Source organism: Lactuca virosa, chromosome 5 (genome assembly GCF_052849685.1).
Source record: "Lactuca virosa cultivar CGN04683 chromosome 5, Lactuca_virosa_CGN04683_v6, whole genome shotgun sequence".
Taxonomy (NCBI): Eukaryota; Viridiplantae; Streptophyta; class Magnoliopsida; order Asterales; family Asteraceae; genus Lactuca; species Lactuca virosa.
In genome coordinates, this window is record NC_136430.1 from 328236724 (window position 1) to 328253612 (window position 16889).

The 16889-nt window shown below is 37.7% G+C and overlaps 1 pseudogene; it reads right to left on the bottom strand.

The window, feature by feature from the left end:
* Window positions 1–14701: 14701 nt before the first annotated feature.
* Window positions 14702–15514, bottom strand: LOC145116933 (mitochondrial import inner membrane translocase subunit TIM23-2 pseudogene; annotated as a pseudogene).
* Window positions 15515–16889: the final 1375 nt, after the last annotated feature.

Genomic DNA, 16889 nt, shown 5'->3' on the forward strand with positions numbered 1-16889 from the left:
TCTCTTTTAACATATGCTTCACAACCCTACATATTTAAGTAAGAAATGATGAAACTTTTACATGCCATAACTTCTATGGAGTTTTACTAACCTTTTTAGTTGGGACCATGTTTAAAATTAGAGTTGTGGTTTCGAGGGCATAGCCCCAAAATGAATGAGGAAGGGAAGTATGAATCATCATTAATCGTACCATATAAAGTAGAGTATGATTTCTCCTTTCTGAAACACCATTGTACTGAGGTTTTCTCGGTGGAGTGAGTTGTGACACTATGGCACAATTCTTAAGATGTTCAATCAAACACATAGCTTAGATATTCACCATCAAGATCGGATCGTATGGTTTTAATATTTTTTACCAAGTTTATTTTGTACTTCATTTTGGAATACTTTGAAGATATTGAATGCTTCATGTTTGTGTTTCATGAGATACGCATCTCCAAATCTACTTAAGTCATCAGTAAATGTAATGAAGTATATTTCACTGCTTCTTGTCATTGTCCTAAAAGGTCCACATACATCAGTATGTATGAGTCCTAATAGATTCGAAGCTCTTTCACCAACATTGATAAAAGGATATTTGGTCATATTGCCACATAGACATGATTCCCATATATCAAAAGACTATGAGTCTATTGATTCTAAGATTCCATCCTTTTGAAGCTTAGTAATGCGAGTTTTGTTTATGTGCCCAAGTCGACAATGCCACAAATAAGTTTTATTTTAGTCTAACTATGTTTTATTATTTGTTATGTTCTACATTTAATTGTCCTTTTGGTATGAACCATTTAAATCGATTTCATATATTCCATTATTAGGACTAGTCTCAAAATAGAACACATTATCTTTAAACACGTTGATGTTTTCAAAATCAAAGTCAAACTTATAACGAAAACCTTGTAAATATAAACAAGAAGTAGAGATGATATTCCTAGTTGTACTAGGTACATAACAACAAATTTTCAAAATAAGATTGAGACCATTTGTAAGCAAAAGACGATATTGTCCTATGGCTTAGACATCTACTCGAGTGTCATTGCCCACATGAAGTTCCAAATTGCCATTTCTGAGTTCTATAACATTCTTTAGTCCTTGCAAATCATTGCAGATGTTAGTACCACTTTCAGTATCAAATACCCAGTAATTAGTACGAAATGCATATAATTCAATCACATATATACTTGAGGTGCGAACCTGGTTGGCCTTGTTTTTCTTAACTTTCTCTATGTACTTGGGACAGTTGTGTTTCCAGTGTCCCCTTTCATTGTGGTGAAAGTAATCAAAGTCGGCTGTAGGTTTGGGCTTAGGATTTGGGTTGGTAGAATGAGGCTTCCCTTGACCCTTTCCTTTCTTGGAAGCCTTACCTTTCCCCTTAACGGTATTATTACAAGTTTTCTTCTTGGAGATTTGACCCTTGTGGATCATCACCACTTGATTGTTCCCATATTTCTTGATGTTTTTCTTTACATTCTTGACCATGTTATGAAGCTTCTTCATGCTCCTCTCCCAGTCATTCATTGTGAAGTTAATCACAAATTGGTTGAATAACTTACGTAATGAGGCAAGGATCACATCGGTCGCTAGCTCATCCCCAAATGGGAATCTGAGGCGGGAAAGCTGCTTAACATAAGCTTTCATTTTAAGTACATCTGCACTCATAGAAGATCCCTCAGCCATCTTGCAACTAATTAAAGCATTCAAGGTCTTAAACCTCTCTTGCTTAGCCTGAACTTGAAACATGATTCTTAGTTGTTCAATCATTTCAAATGATTCATGAAACTCAAAAGTGTTCTGAAGATTAGGAGGCAGAGTTGCAAGCATGATGCAAGCCACTTCAGTCGAATCATTCACATGTTTTGCCCGAGCATCTTTCAAAGCTTTGGCATCATTGGCCAGGAGCTCTTTTGGGATAGGTTCATCAAGGACATAGTCCCTTTTCTCAAGCTTGAGGACAACTCTAAGTTGCCTGGACCAATCCAGAAAGTTGGGCCCACTTATTTTTTATTTTTCGTGGATTTATCGGATAGTGAGTGATGAGGTGGTTACAGTTGGAGTAGGTAATTGTGTACCAGGCCAGTAGTCCGAGGAAACCCATTATCGGACTGGTACTCACCAGGTCGGCGCTGCAAGCATTGTCACTTGTTTCGGGCAAATACGAATTCTAATACATTGTACACAAGCATCAGAATCGTATCCGAGAAAATATGCCACACAGAAGAAAGCAAATAAAAAAAGCAAGCAAGTGACAGGAAGTGTGACCGCTCGTAGACCGGGTAATAGGTGAAGGACCGGTCTAAGAAATGGGCTTTACTAACCATGGACAACCTATAAATATCCCCGGAGATATGATAACCAATGAGGTAAGGAATGAGAACACATATTCCTTAACACAAGAGCAACACCAAAAAGTCGCAATCTAACTTAGGCATCAGAGAGCTATGCCGGGGTCCAAAGCTCGGTATGGTTGTCTGACCTAGTTCTTGTTATTCTTATGCAAAGTGAATTCCTGGACGCCTATTGGACGAGACCCTTTGGGGTGGAAGAGCTAAGCATGCGCCTGGAGTTCATCGTATCAACAATAGTCATCTACAAAATCATAAGATTAATTTTAATATCTTTGATAAAATTTCTTTTAAAAATTAATTACCCTTTAAATTAAATTTTGAAAAGCTAAGACCCACATCACCCAAACTAACGTGAGCCGGTGACCCACTACACATGTGATTTTGTTGATCGGCAGGTTACGATAAAAAATTACAACTCTTATGTAATTCTTAGATTAATGGGATCCAAAAAAACATTACTTTGTTTTAAATGACATGCTTATCCCATCTATGCCTCAAAACTCTTATGCTTGGGTGACCTTTACTAGATAAGAAATTGATCAAATCGTCCATTTAAAAAAACATGTGAGTTATATTTCACAAATACTTAGCTGACCTTTATCCCATAAGTAAATATAAAACACCTTGACCGTTTTTGACAACCGAAATGAATAAGGTGACCCTAAAATCCACAAGAATTGCACAAAAATGCTAAGTGATTTTGAAGTGGATTGCATAGATTTGATGTTTTAAAATAAGGGTTTTTATCTATGTTTTATTCTTCTAGCATTTTAAAACATTTTGTATCATGAATATTTCATGCATAAAATATTTCATAGTACATTTAAAGTGTTCCAAAAATCAAAAACTTGAATTTATTTTATATACAATCTTACCAGTTAAAATTTATATTCGATTTTAATTCGACGTTATAACGATTGGAACCTGTTTTGAACTTTTTTAATAAAACAAACTTTTATGATAGAGTGATAGAGTTTAGATTAAGTTTTAAATTTTTTTAACCTTTTTATATCTTTAAAAGTTTGGCTATTTAAGAGTTCTAAAAAATAAAAACTTTTTTTTTAAGAAAAACTCAATTTTTAACATCTTATGTTGGAAACTTTTATTTAAAATTCTAAACCCCAAGTTTGATGTTATTTTTGTGAAAATGTTTTTAGCATGGAAAACATATCTAAATACATACAATATTTTATAAAACTTAAAAATAAACATCGCAAGCATGCATTTTAAAGAGTATAAACAAAACCATTTTTCTAGTAATATTTATTGTGAGCCTTCACAATAAATATTAAGTCATTTCCTAAAAGACTTAATGAGACACTTCAAAGTCTTCAAAATGCTCCATGTCTTCATATCTTTATAAGATCTTCATGCTCCATCTTGTTACATTTTATAAAATAAAATACAACTACTCTAAAACTAATTTATTACATATAAAAATAAACGAATGAAATGATATCTATTTCTCTATAACATCATCATATGAATAAATAAATAACAACCGAAAATTTCCTAATGGCTTCCTTATACATAACAAACATATCAAACATATCAAAAAACAACTCTTTTTTTTTTTTTTCTAAAACAACTTTTATATAACCAAAATGCATGGAAAAATTGTTATATGAAAAATAAACACTTTATACAACAAGTTGCCAAAGAAAAAATCTATGGACATTTCTTTAGCCAAAAAGAAATCCATGTCTGTTTTCCTAAAAACCAAAGATTATCAAAACCTGAAAACTCATTCCAACAATTAAAAGATGACTCTGATACCACTAATGGGTTTTGATACATAAAATAGAGAGTTTTCTCGCAAAAACCGGCAACAGAAACTTTAAAAATTTCTAGTAAATTTCAAGTATATAACAAAACCAAAACCATCAACGAATCTTTTAAAGAGGTTAGAATGATATAAAACAAAACATAGGTTGTAAAATTATAACCACCTTTGAAGCCTTTGGACCCTCTTGGATTTAGTGTGTTGGAGTAGATGGCAAGAACAAGAAGTTTGATCTTCTCTACAAGTAATCCACCAACAAGAACAAGGTACCAAAAGTGATAGTTTTCTTTTTGTATCACTGTGTTCTTTAAGATTTTAAGTGCTTAACAAATAAGCACTAAAGGAAAACACAAAGGAAGCACCAAATTTTCACACTTGAACTTCAAAAGATGAGATGAAGCGTAGCAAGAGAGGCTACAACTTTTTTACACTTTTGAGAGAAAAATAACTTAAAACAACTAACTCATTTCTCATGCATAAGTGTCTCTTATATATTCCCATGAAAATTAAAGTCTTTTCATTATAATACTTTAAAGTATTATAAAGCATAAAGGCATGGGAGACAAGGAATGGGTGTAAAACATGGAGGTTGACAAGCAACCTCCATAGCCTTTTAAATTTACTGCTATATAGGTCAAAATCAAGAATAGAAATTCGCATGACTAGTTATTTTAACTAAAGATCAGTTAACTAACTAACCATGGTTAACCAAAGTGTCCAAAACGTTATATATGACTTATTATATCGTACCATATTACATAATGGCTAGTTTGTTGTTTCTTTTATTATTATTTTCATAAAACAATAATTTTTCTCTAATTAAAGAGAAGAGTTGAATTTATTTATTAATGTGAAATACTTAGTAAATATTCAATAAGTACCACCTTGATTAAGGTGTGACCCTATAAGATCATATGTCATTAGGAATACCACTAAATAATGATTCTATGGCATATAGAGCCAATACCGCTAGGATAGAGAATGTTGGAGTTTTGCATGGAAACATTGAAAGATGATGTAGATTGGTTAAATGTCTACCGGTATATGTATAAATGCATGGTCACTTATTTGACTAGCTAAATATGTGAAATATGTGAATTTATCTATAATTATATTGTATGTTATTTTATATTATAACTCACCATACTTGTTGTCCGGGAAATATTATTTCCATGTGTTTACAGGTTCAGGTAGCAAGCCAAAGATTGTATGGGCTTAGGAGCATCAAGTACATTGGACTAGACTTTTGTTTTATGTTTTATCCTTGTTACTCTTATTATGGTTAGGATATGGCTTGGAAACACCCGTTAATGTTTTCTACGAATACTTTTAAATGTTTTTGTAAACTTTGGTTTTAGTGATGATGTGTAAAATCTGATATTTCCCATAATTTAATTGTTAAAATCCATATGTTTATTGCTAAAATGAAAAGTAAACATGTTATTTTCTTACTTGAATTCCCCATAGTCAATGTTGGTTAATAGTTGAACAAAATACAACATTGGCCTGAAGCCATTTTCATACTCGCATATATTTTTCATATAACTCCAAATGAAGTGATTCTTTTTGGTAGACATTCATTGTTGAGTTACATACAAGCTTCATTTATAAAGTTACCGATTACACGTTTCCGAAAATCATTTTTAGAGATCAAATTATCATTTTAGATAATTAGTTAATGACTTTATACACTTAAATCTCCTTAATGCAAAAAGTACAATTTCCCAAAGTGTGACTTATAAAAATCTATTAACAACATGAATTATACATTGAATCATCTTATTACCAAAGGAATCATATCTACTTATCTTCATAAGTCCTTAATTATGTAGTTTATGTTTTACTAAGAATTTGAAGAAGTTTTTCCGCTTCTTATGTTATGTAATTCCTGCTTCTTGCAGTTTTATCTATATAAATTCTAGTGGTTTAAAAAACAGAATTTGAAGAAGTTACATGCAATTTGTGAAATAAAATATGAAGTGAAGGAAAAATGTGTCAAATACATAGTTGTATGTATCAAGAACAATCTACGTGATACATGCTAGTGTGTGTCAAGTATAATATGGATTGCACATATTTGTATGTTTCCATGTGTTTATAGGTTCATTTGGGAGCACCCATTCTACAACGACCTAAAGTGATCCAAGATGTTGCACCGTTTGCTTTGGGTGCACCATCTGTTGGGGGTGTACCATATGTTATTAGTGCACAATCTGTTATAGACATATCCTGAACTCAAGGGTCCTCACTTGCTACACGTCCTCCAGTAAGGCCAAACAAATGATGCTCCTTGAATTAATTTATGGTGTGCAAGTCGAGTGAATATGAAGGAATGTAACGTCCCAACATAGACATAAAAAAGTTTTCATTTTTAATTTATCAATCACATAGTATTTGTTTAAAAACCCGTCATAGTATCAAATGTATCATAATCATCAGAGTACAATAATTGTCATGAATGCGGAAAATCATCAGGGGGGTAACATTATACAGTCAAGTCGGGCCCTTGCCTTTTGAACTGGAAGTACCTGGAAACATTCAAACCATAAAAACCTAAAGCACAAAGCTTAGTGAGTTCCCCAAATACCACATACCATATATACATTTCCATCAACTACCCCCATGGTCTTGCATAAAAGTGTCATGGACTACCCCCATGATCTTTCATACCGTTATTATGGGCTGTCCCCCATGGTCTTCCCTTGCAGTGCCTTAGCTGCCCCAAGGTCTTATACACAAGTGTCATGGGCTACCCCCATGGTCTTTCATATGAGTGACACGGGCTATGTCATGGTCTTCCATGCAAGTATCACATAGACTACTAGCAACATACACCGTATAACGAGAAAAATCATTTGTCTCATGAAATCAACTAAGAACACAACTCACTGACACGCAAACGACGATGCGACCCACCTATTGAATCAAACAGGGCCCTACCTTAGTCTAACCTCTAAATTAGATCACAAGTCAAACCAAGTCAACAAGTCAATGGGCAACTCCTCCATTAGTTGACCCTCACGTCGTGACCAACTCATGGACACGTTGGGAGAAACGGGCTCAACCCAATCCTAAATCAGTCACGATTCAACTCAATCTTAGCTTAGTTTAATCTTGATCCAACCTGTCGTCATGTCGTGATGTATTGGTCATCATGTCGTGACAGAGAACAATCCACAATAATCAGGGAAGACCCCAGTCCTCACATCGTGACAATAAGGGTGTCACATCGTGAAAACTGAACATTCCATCTTAATGGATTAAGCCATTTTCTATCGGTTCCACAAGCTCTAATTCTCATATCTGATTCGCCCCAAGGTCTTAGTGGATAAAGTTTCCAACTCTATCCATTAAGACATCACTCTAATTCAGGAGCTCATGTCCAAGGTCCTTAATGACAACTTTAATGCATGGAATAATACATTAAATACTTAATTCATAAAGTCTTCAATCTAAAACTTCTAGAAAGGCTTTATGTAACATCCCAAAATTCATAGCCAAAAATTTCATTTTTAATTAAGTAAGTATAAAACCAGTAGTCTGAAACATCCATAGTGTTAACTTATTTCATAATCAAAAACCAGTATTTCAAATAATTAAACATGTCATAGAAAAGTATTATCAGAGTACAACTCCCAAATATCTCATAATGTGGAAATCATGGTGTGATGCGTTGCGATCCTACTGGCTCTGTTCCTTTTGAAAAAGAAGTACCTGAAACCAAAACTGAAAACCGTAAGCACGAAGCTTAGTGAGTTCCCCCATCATACCACACAATCACATACTGCCAGGCATATCTGGGTGCTCGGCCTACCCTGTCAGGCATATCTGGGTGCCCGACCTAGCCTGTTGAGCATACCTGGGTGCTCAACCTACGCATGTTAGACATTCTGGGGTGCCCAACCTACACATGTCAGACATACTGGGGTGTCCGACCTACCCCTGTCAGACATATCTTGGTGCCCGACCTACCCTCCGATTTATCTCAACCGGTTACGAGGACTATTTGACCCCTACCATTACCACATAATAACATATCATAAACATACTGCTAGGCATATATGGGTATTGTCTACCTGTTCGGTCTCTTTCAACCGGTAACTGGGGACTATTTCACCCTTCCTACCACTATCACATAATATCATAAAATACTAGCATATAAAGCATAACAGATAGTGGCACACCAGACAATTATCACAAAGACAATCATCACTACTATAAGCACCTACTAGTGGGCCGACATTGGTGCCTTAGACCCACTTCTGCTGGAAGGTAACTCATCTCACACTGCTGAAGTCCCGCGGACAAAACTCTAGCTGTTGGATGACAGATTCCCGAACTGTCAACATCAAAATAACACCCAATTAATAATTGGGTTCCGACACATAACCGTAAGTCCATGCTTGGGGTAAAAGACTACTTTACCCCCAACTTAGCTTCATTCAAGCCCAAGGCCCAATCCAAAGGCCCAAAAGTCAAATAATGAACCAAAGCCCAACATATGGCCCAATTTTCCAAATAGGGCCCAAACCTTTACATGGTCTTACCCTAAGGCCTAACCATTTATTCTAGTCCCAACACTTGGCATTCCGATGGTCCAATGTCTCATAATCATCACGGCCTATTTATGGCCCATCTATGGCCCAATTTTCCAAATTGGGCCCAAACCCCTCACATGGGCCTTACCCTAAAGCCCATACAAATATTCTAGTCCATATACTTGTTCTTGGATGGCCCATCAATAGGCCAATCACCAAAGCCCAATAGAAAGGACCAACTCAAGGCCCAAGGAAAATTAGGGTTTTCACATAAAATGACGATTAGGGTTAAGTTATCTTACTTAACCCAATAAGGAATTAATCCATTAACTCCATCACTCTACTAGGTCAAACATACAATGTGGTTGGGATTAATTCATAATTCCAATCCAATGGTCCAAACATGCGGGTCCCTACACTTCCAAATTAACATATCCCAAAATTAGAGTTTTCTAAATCCTAATTAGGGTTTCCAACCCCATCGCGTTCCAATTAGTCCATTATTTAAGCTTTTAGGTTAAGTAATTGTTAATTAAGTTGGGCACCATCCATTACCACCTCGGGTAGTGGTGGTCAACGGCGGCTCACATCGGTGGCCACCACCTCACGGTGGTGGTTATGAATTTCCTTGATTATTTTGGCCAAAATACAATTATACACACAATATCCAAAAGAACACACACATAAAATAACACACAGACACGCACAACCACCCTTATGGTGGCCGACGGTGGTACAAGGTGGCAGCCACCACCTCACGGTGGTGGTGGTGGGTTTTTCGGCCTAAAAAATCACACATACATCATCATACCCATAATGACCCATAACATACATTCTCACACACATAAAAACACACACACGGCCACCTTCCACGGTGGTCGGTGGTGACGGGAGATGGCAGGAGGCGGCCATGGTGGTTCTTTTTCCCGGTGTCCGGCCAACAACAACCATATACTCTTCACGGAGAAACAACAGAACACCTTAACGCGAGCCCATGTGCCATACGAATGCAACTGGTCCCTACTAATGGTGGTGAACCTCGACCAGAGCATGAAAGGGAAGATTGCTCGAACGATGGCAGCGGCGGCGACTAGCTGCCCTAGAATGGAGTCAGAGGCAAGGGCAGCTGGAACATCACCGACGATTGTCACGGGCGGCTACGGATGGTGACAGAAAGAAGAAGGAGAACGGTGGAGGTCTGGCGGCAACGGTCGTCAACTCCTCGTCTTAATCGGTAGTAGAACGGCGACAATACCACGCGAGCGGTGGTTCCCGGCTCCGACTGCGGTGGTTGACTCTGGTGGTTGGCGACCTCAACAACGGTGGCGGTGCGACGTCGAAAATCACAGAAGTGAAGGTGGCGGCTAGAGATAGCTTTAGGTTTAGGGTTATGTGGCATGGGTGACGGGTTTATATACTTGGTCATATAAAACTTCCTCCATATTTACATTTCCAGCCCCTCCATCTGAATTCCTTTCAACATAAATCCAACATTTACCAATTCAGCCCTCAGCATTCAAAAATCATTTCAACTTAGATCCAATATTTACCAAACACCCCGTGAGCTCTTAATATCTTTACAAAATAAATCATGAAATTACACTTTAACCCCCGAAAACCCAAATTATATCATTTGGCTCCCCAAAACCAACACCCCGCTGAATATTATGGATTTTAGGACTAGTATTCATTTATAAATTTTATCTATTTATTTATTTAATAAGCGGGATGTCACAACTCTACCCCACTTAAATTAGATTTCATCCTCGAAATCATTCCTTACCATTCCCAGCAATCCAACAACCTAAGCAACAAGACCATAACCTCAAGCATCCCACAGCCTTCACAACGCGACCGAAACCAACCTTCACAAGGTTCTAAAACCCGAATATTAACGAAATCCTTGCATCATGATCACATTTACTCAATCTGAAATCTAAAGTCTTATATGGTTCGTCTCCCTGACAGACCGCCCGTATAGAATCATTATTGCTGAATCCCTGCATAGCCCTTATACTTGACAGTAGGCTCAGATAATCTTTCGAGTAGGAGAATCATCCCTGCAACGGTTAGACTCAGAAGAGAGCTGCACAACAGGGTCAAATCAATTACTCTGAGATTATTCAATCCCGTTGTGAGTGACTTAGCATTACCCAAGCAATTCATATACTTCTCATACACACGAAAACCTAAATCGCTAATACTGCCCAAAACATGGAAACTGTTCGAATCAGTGTACTGCCTCATGGCTGCTCTCCAAAATCCACCGAGACATCCCTGGACCCAACTTATCTGGAATACTGAAGTCCGTCTTGGTTGCTGAGCCAAGAGCAACCTCACAGTCGCCCCACGTTACTTCCGAGGAGAACTTCGTCTATCGAAATCTGCCCTAACCATATTGCCACTCACGGCTCCATTATTCCTTCTGATCTACCTGATCATAAAAGTCTGACTATCTATCGTCATCGAATCTAATACGAAAAGTGAATGCTACTAGAACCACTGCAGTCTTACATCACGCCTGATCTCCAACGACCTACCGTTTTCTGATTCCAATCATGCTGTGGTCCACCCACAATCTTGCGAACTGGCCCACCCTGGCCTAACACTACTAGAAAAGCAGCCTTTTACGACGCTCAATGCATGTCGTAAAACGCTCAAATGATGCGTAAATGCGTGTCAAGGAAGGCCCTGTCATAATGAGAGACGACACGCTTTTGCGCGTCGTCTATTACGATGCGCATTTACGATGCTCATTTACGACACACAGTGTGTATCAAGGAAGGTTCTGTCATAAAGGAAGATGACACGCATTTGTGTGTCGTAACCTTACGACGCGCGTTTAGGACACACATTGTGTATCATTAAAGCCCCTGTGATAAATGAAGATGACACGTATTTGCGTGTCATAATTTTAAATGTTTTAAAAATATATACTTTTGATAGAATTACTAATTTTCAAATTAAAGAACAGATTGAAATTATCGTAATACAATATAAAATACCATATATAAGAACGATAATTCATTTCAATAAAATATCACATGTCAAACAAGTTACCTAACATTACATGTCAAACAACACTACATGTCAACACTAATAACACTTAAAAACGTGTTTTTTCCTGCATTTAGAGCACCCACTATTCCTATATCAGCAACCAACTTTAGGTCCAATTCCAACCCCATGTAAAAGAACAACATTAGAAGATCAACATTTGCTTGATTTGATGATTCAACATTAGTTTCCCTTGGACCTATTCCTATTAAAATGATACATATGAGAATATATATATATATATATATATATATATATATATATATATATATATATATATATATATATATATATACAAACACACTGTTGAATCTCAAATGTGATTTCTTGGATGTTTGTTGATAACTTTGCCATTGCTTTAGAGTCTTCATCCTACATGGCATTACATGAGTCGTATGTTAAGAGTGTTATTGTATGTTGTTAGTATTCAAAATTTCTCCACTATTACCATTGAAGAGGTAAGTTGTTGATGAGCTAAATAGGCTTCCTCCTGTGCAACCAAAAGCTCTTTGTATAGCTGCTACAAGATACCAAATGAATTGATTAAAAAAAGAATAGCAACATATATATATATATATATATATATATATATATATATATATATATATATATATATATATATATATATATATATATATAACAAAAAAAGAAACCCTAATAAAGTCATGAAGTCAAACCTTTTCATCCTTATTAATGGTATCCTTATCTTTTTCTGTTTCCAAATCTAAAACAGAATCCAAATTCTGAAAACTTGAAGCCTTTTCCTTCTCCGTCTCCAACACTGAGATCTGCATTACAAAATGAACAAGTGGTTCACAAGACATTTTGATCAAAACTCATATTAAGAGTAAAACAGAAACCTTTTCCTCAAGTTGTTTGAACTTTTATCATTATCTAAAGCATCGGCAAGTCTTCTTCTTAAGTTGTGGGATACCAATAATTTCCACCATAAAAACTAACCATAGGTAAGCTTTTTTTCCTGTTAGATGCTTTTTTTCTGCTTGTAACATGCATCAATCATCTTTGATCTGGAAGCCCAAAGTCAGAAAACGACATACTTTTATGATCTTCTTTATAGGACTATATACATAAAAAAAACAATGAATAAATTTTTTGAAAGATGAATAAAGTTTTACCTGAAATGGAGGGACATCGAACATTGTCAAAGGGGAACCCATGGGCAATAACGGAGAGCCAGCGGAAAGATGTCGTTGTCCAGAAACCATCATGTCTTATTCACCTCTAGAAACAGAAACAGAAGATGTTGTTGGATCATGCTTCCAGTCTGGTTGTTTCCCAATAAAGCTCAACCCGACCTACCCAAACTGCCCGACCGGAGCGTAATGGTTGTACACCACCATATGTGGTAGGGCTTGCACGCCTGGGGAACCGATGAAGGGACCCGTGAATCCAGCTGGTGGTCCGTAAAATGAGTCCATTCCAGAATGGTTTTTCCAGGGTGGCGGCATGTGTCTTGGATTTATTTCGGAATTTATAGTTTTTTAGGATTGGGGTTGGGTCCCACCGGATTCGTCATGTGGGCCGAAAGCAAAAACGGGCCCAGTCATCATGGGATGAGGATGATGTGGAGGAGGATGATGATGGTTCATCTCGTAGAATGGAAAGTGAGAAGGTGTGGGACCATGGAAATGAGAAAGCATTTGGGTGGTTGATCAGCTTTGAGGACTAGGCAATGGTGGCCATAGAGATGATATTGGGGGAGCTTCAACAGAGAGATCAGCAGGAAGTGATACACTTAGAGATTCTTCAGGTTTAGATTGGCTTCCAGATTGTTGATCTGCAAACCAGTTTTCAAAACATTTTAAATTAATAACTAAAATAATAAATAAATAAATAAAATATAATAAACTCGTCATTACCACTTGAAACTGAGACGGGTCCGGTTTCGGGTCCCACCCCATTGCCAACGATCTCATCTCTATCAATGGCAGCAACAGTAACAGCTTCAACTTCAGCCTCAAAATCTTCTTTTTTAAAGAATATATTGCAATCATTTTCGGTTTTTGAAATGTTTTGAGTCTTGTTAGGACGAAAAGACCCTGGAGCCCCAATCACATGTGACACAACACGACTACTAGGAGGGAGTATTGTTGGTGAGGTAACTGCCCCTGTTAATTATAGCTTAGCTTTATTAATTTGAGATATAATATAATTATAATGTTTAAAATTTTAAAATAAGAAATAACCTTACCAAACTGAATTTTTTCACCAGCAATGAGAGAGTTGATTGGGCTTGAAGATGATGAAATTGATTTTCCTTTTGTCAAGATTGATGAGGATGGTAAAATGGGTTCAGTAACCAAAGTGGTGGTATTGGTATTGGTATTGGTATTGGTATTGGTATTGGTATGATCGCCTATAGATGTTACATGTGTTGTATTGAACCTTCCAGGCTTCATAGCCTCATCAAGTTGAGTTTGAGTCAATGGAATAACATGTATGTCGTATTAAAATTAGTTCAACATTTCACATGAAAATAAAAATTAAAAAATTAAAAAATCAAAAACTTTTCACCTGCGGATCCAATCGTGCATTACCCCAGTCACCCAAAGATGTTTGAACATCATCAACAGCCTTATTTTCAGTCTCAAACATGCGACTTGAACTACTATCTTCCAAAATACCAGATCCTCTTTGTAGATTCCTATAAAGTAATGTATATAGTTAACTAGTTAACTAAATTTATGATCTTCTTTGCTTTCTTTTCCCCTTCTCACTCCAGATCTAAACGTAAAGATCAAAAGGGTAAACAGACAATAATCAAAAGACTACTTTATCATCAATAGCAAGCTAAAACAATATTCAATCTGTGTTCTCACCTGAACAAATATTCATCAACCAATAAATCCACATAAACATGTGTTGATACAATTCCCATATCAAAGTCTACAATGATTTATTTGTGACTAAACCCTTCCAGACACTTATAAAGTACACAACATAACGGGTTTTAACTACCAAGTGCACAAAACAAAATCAAGCATTTCATTCCATGCCAAATTATGTCAATCATCTAAAATATTGTAAAAGACTACAAATGAATCACCTTTGGAAATCTCAAAAGACCAAAACGTGTAGTAAGATGAAATTGAATACAGATCGAGCTCAGATTGGTACATATCTCTTCAAAATCTGCTTCCCCATCACGGCTAATCCCACCGCTATTCCACTAATAGCTCCGGCAACAGCCGCCGACCTAGGCCCCGTCGCCGCCTTGTAAAGCGCTCCAGTCGCTAATCCAGCCACCACACTGTTAATAATATCATCTACATCCCTAGCCATAACCATCCCGCTCTCCATACCAGCGTACAACAGTCCGATTACACCCGCACGGTTGCCGATCGTCCGACCTTCATGTCTAGAAGCATTTAAGATCCGATTAACCCTAAGTTTCATGGTGTCTCCAGCCTCAGAGTCCTTCACGCCCTCTACTAAACCATTCCATGCGCCAACTACTGCGTCGTTGAGGTAACCGTTGCCGGTGTAGTATGTCAGGTTTTCTGCCCATGAACGCCGTTGAGCGATGGATTCCTCTTGAAAGAGGTATTCAGGAGATGTGGGAAGTTTGTACAGGGTTTGTGCGGGGACTCTAAGATCTTGGTAAGGGTTGTATAGCCGACGGTTGTCGTGGTGGTCGTTGCTTTCGTTGTGATTTGAAGATCTCGGTTGGTAAGACATGTCGTAGTTAGGGCTACGATTAGGGTTTCGATGTTTCAAGAATCTGATTCCAAAGGAGAGAGAGAGAGAGAGAGAGAGAGAGAGAGAGAGAGAGAGAGAGAGAGAGAGAGAGAGAGAGAGAGAGAGAGAGGGATTGAGTGCAGAGGTAGAGGAAGACGAACTGCTTAAAGGATTCTTAGGGTTTTTTGGTAGAGGATTTTAGAAGGAGAAGAAGGAGATGTATCAGGCGGGGTGGTTAATTTTTTGGGATTTCATTCTCCCATGGGCTATTAAAAAAAGAAAACGCGCCTTCCTTCAAAAAATATATAAAACAACACATTTACACGACACACATTTTATGATTGGTGCCCTCCGTGTTTTTTTTGTTGGACACTAATTTTAGGGCACGCAAAAATGCGTGTCCTCTATCCTTCAAATTTTAGAAAACTGACATTATTTTTTAGGACATGCACAAATGCATGTCCTCTATCAGCGCATGTCATTTTTTGCGCGTCATTAAATGGTTGTTTTTTGGTAGTGTAATCATCTGAAAGAATCTGTGAATACTACGGCTATCCCCGCAGTCTTACAACACTGTCCATACTATCTGACCGCTTGTGAATGCTACGGTTACCCCCGCAGTCTTACAACACTGTCCATACTATCTGACCGCTTGTGAATGCTACGACTACCCCCGTAGTCTTACAACACCGTCCATACTATCTGACCGCTTGTGAATGCTACGGCTACCCCCGCAGTCTTACAACACTTTCCCTACCGGATCGAAAATGCACTCGACCTAACACTCAACTGAACTTGAGTCCTAACTAGATCTCTAACCTGCTCCCCGAAACCTGCTATCCGATGCCAAGGAAAAACACGAACCAAATGTTGGAATGTCTTCCGAACTCCCCACTTACACAATCCTCAACCTAGACGGCCACTCGACCGCCTTCCTCCCTAAAGGGGATACGAACTCATCCTAGATTCACTCCTACCTTTGCTCTTGAATACTTGATCGATTCTCCCCCACTTAGATTCGACTACGTCTTCACAACACATAGGAACTGAAGGATTCCCAATCCCCCTTTTCTTTCTAACAGTCGATCCGATGGCCACCAACGCTTACCAATGCTAGTGCTCCATCACTAGATGAACCCCAAAAGTCCACACAACTTCTAAAGACCAAATGACACTTCCTGAATCCCAACGTAACCGTCAGCCCCTGATGCTTGAAATGATACCGCAGTCAAATCTTGAAGCTCAACAACAGATGCACCAACCAATACCCCAACAACAAGCCACTTCCCTTGGTGCTCCCAATAGTCACTCCAAGTTCAACTACTAAAACACTGATTCCTAACGATGCTGAATAACCATCCTGCTGACACTGACCACAGACATTTACATAATCCCCCTGTCCGATCTCTACTACGAATCGAAAGAACACTGAACACCCCGAACCAGCAAAAAAAGAAACGACCTTACACT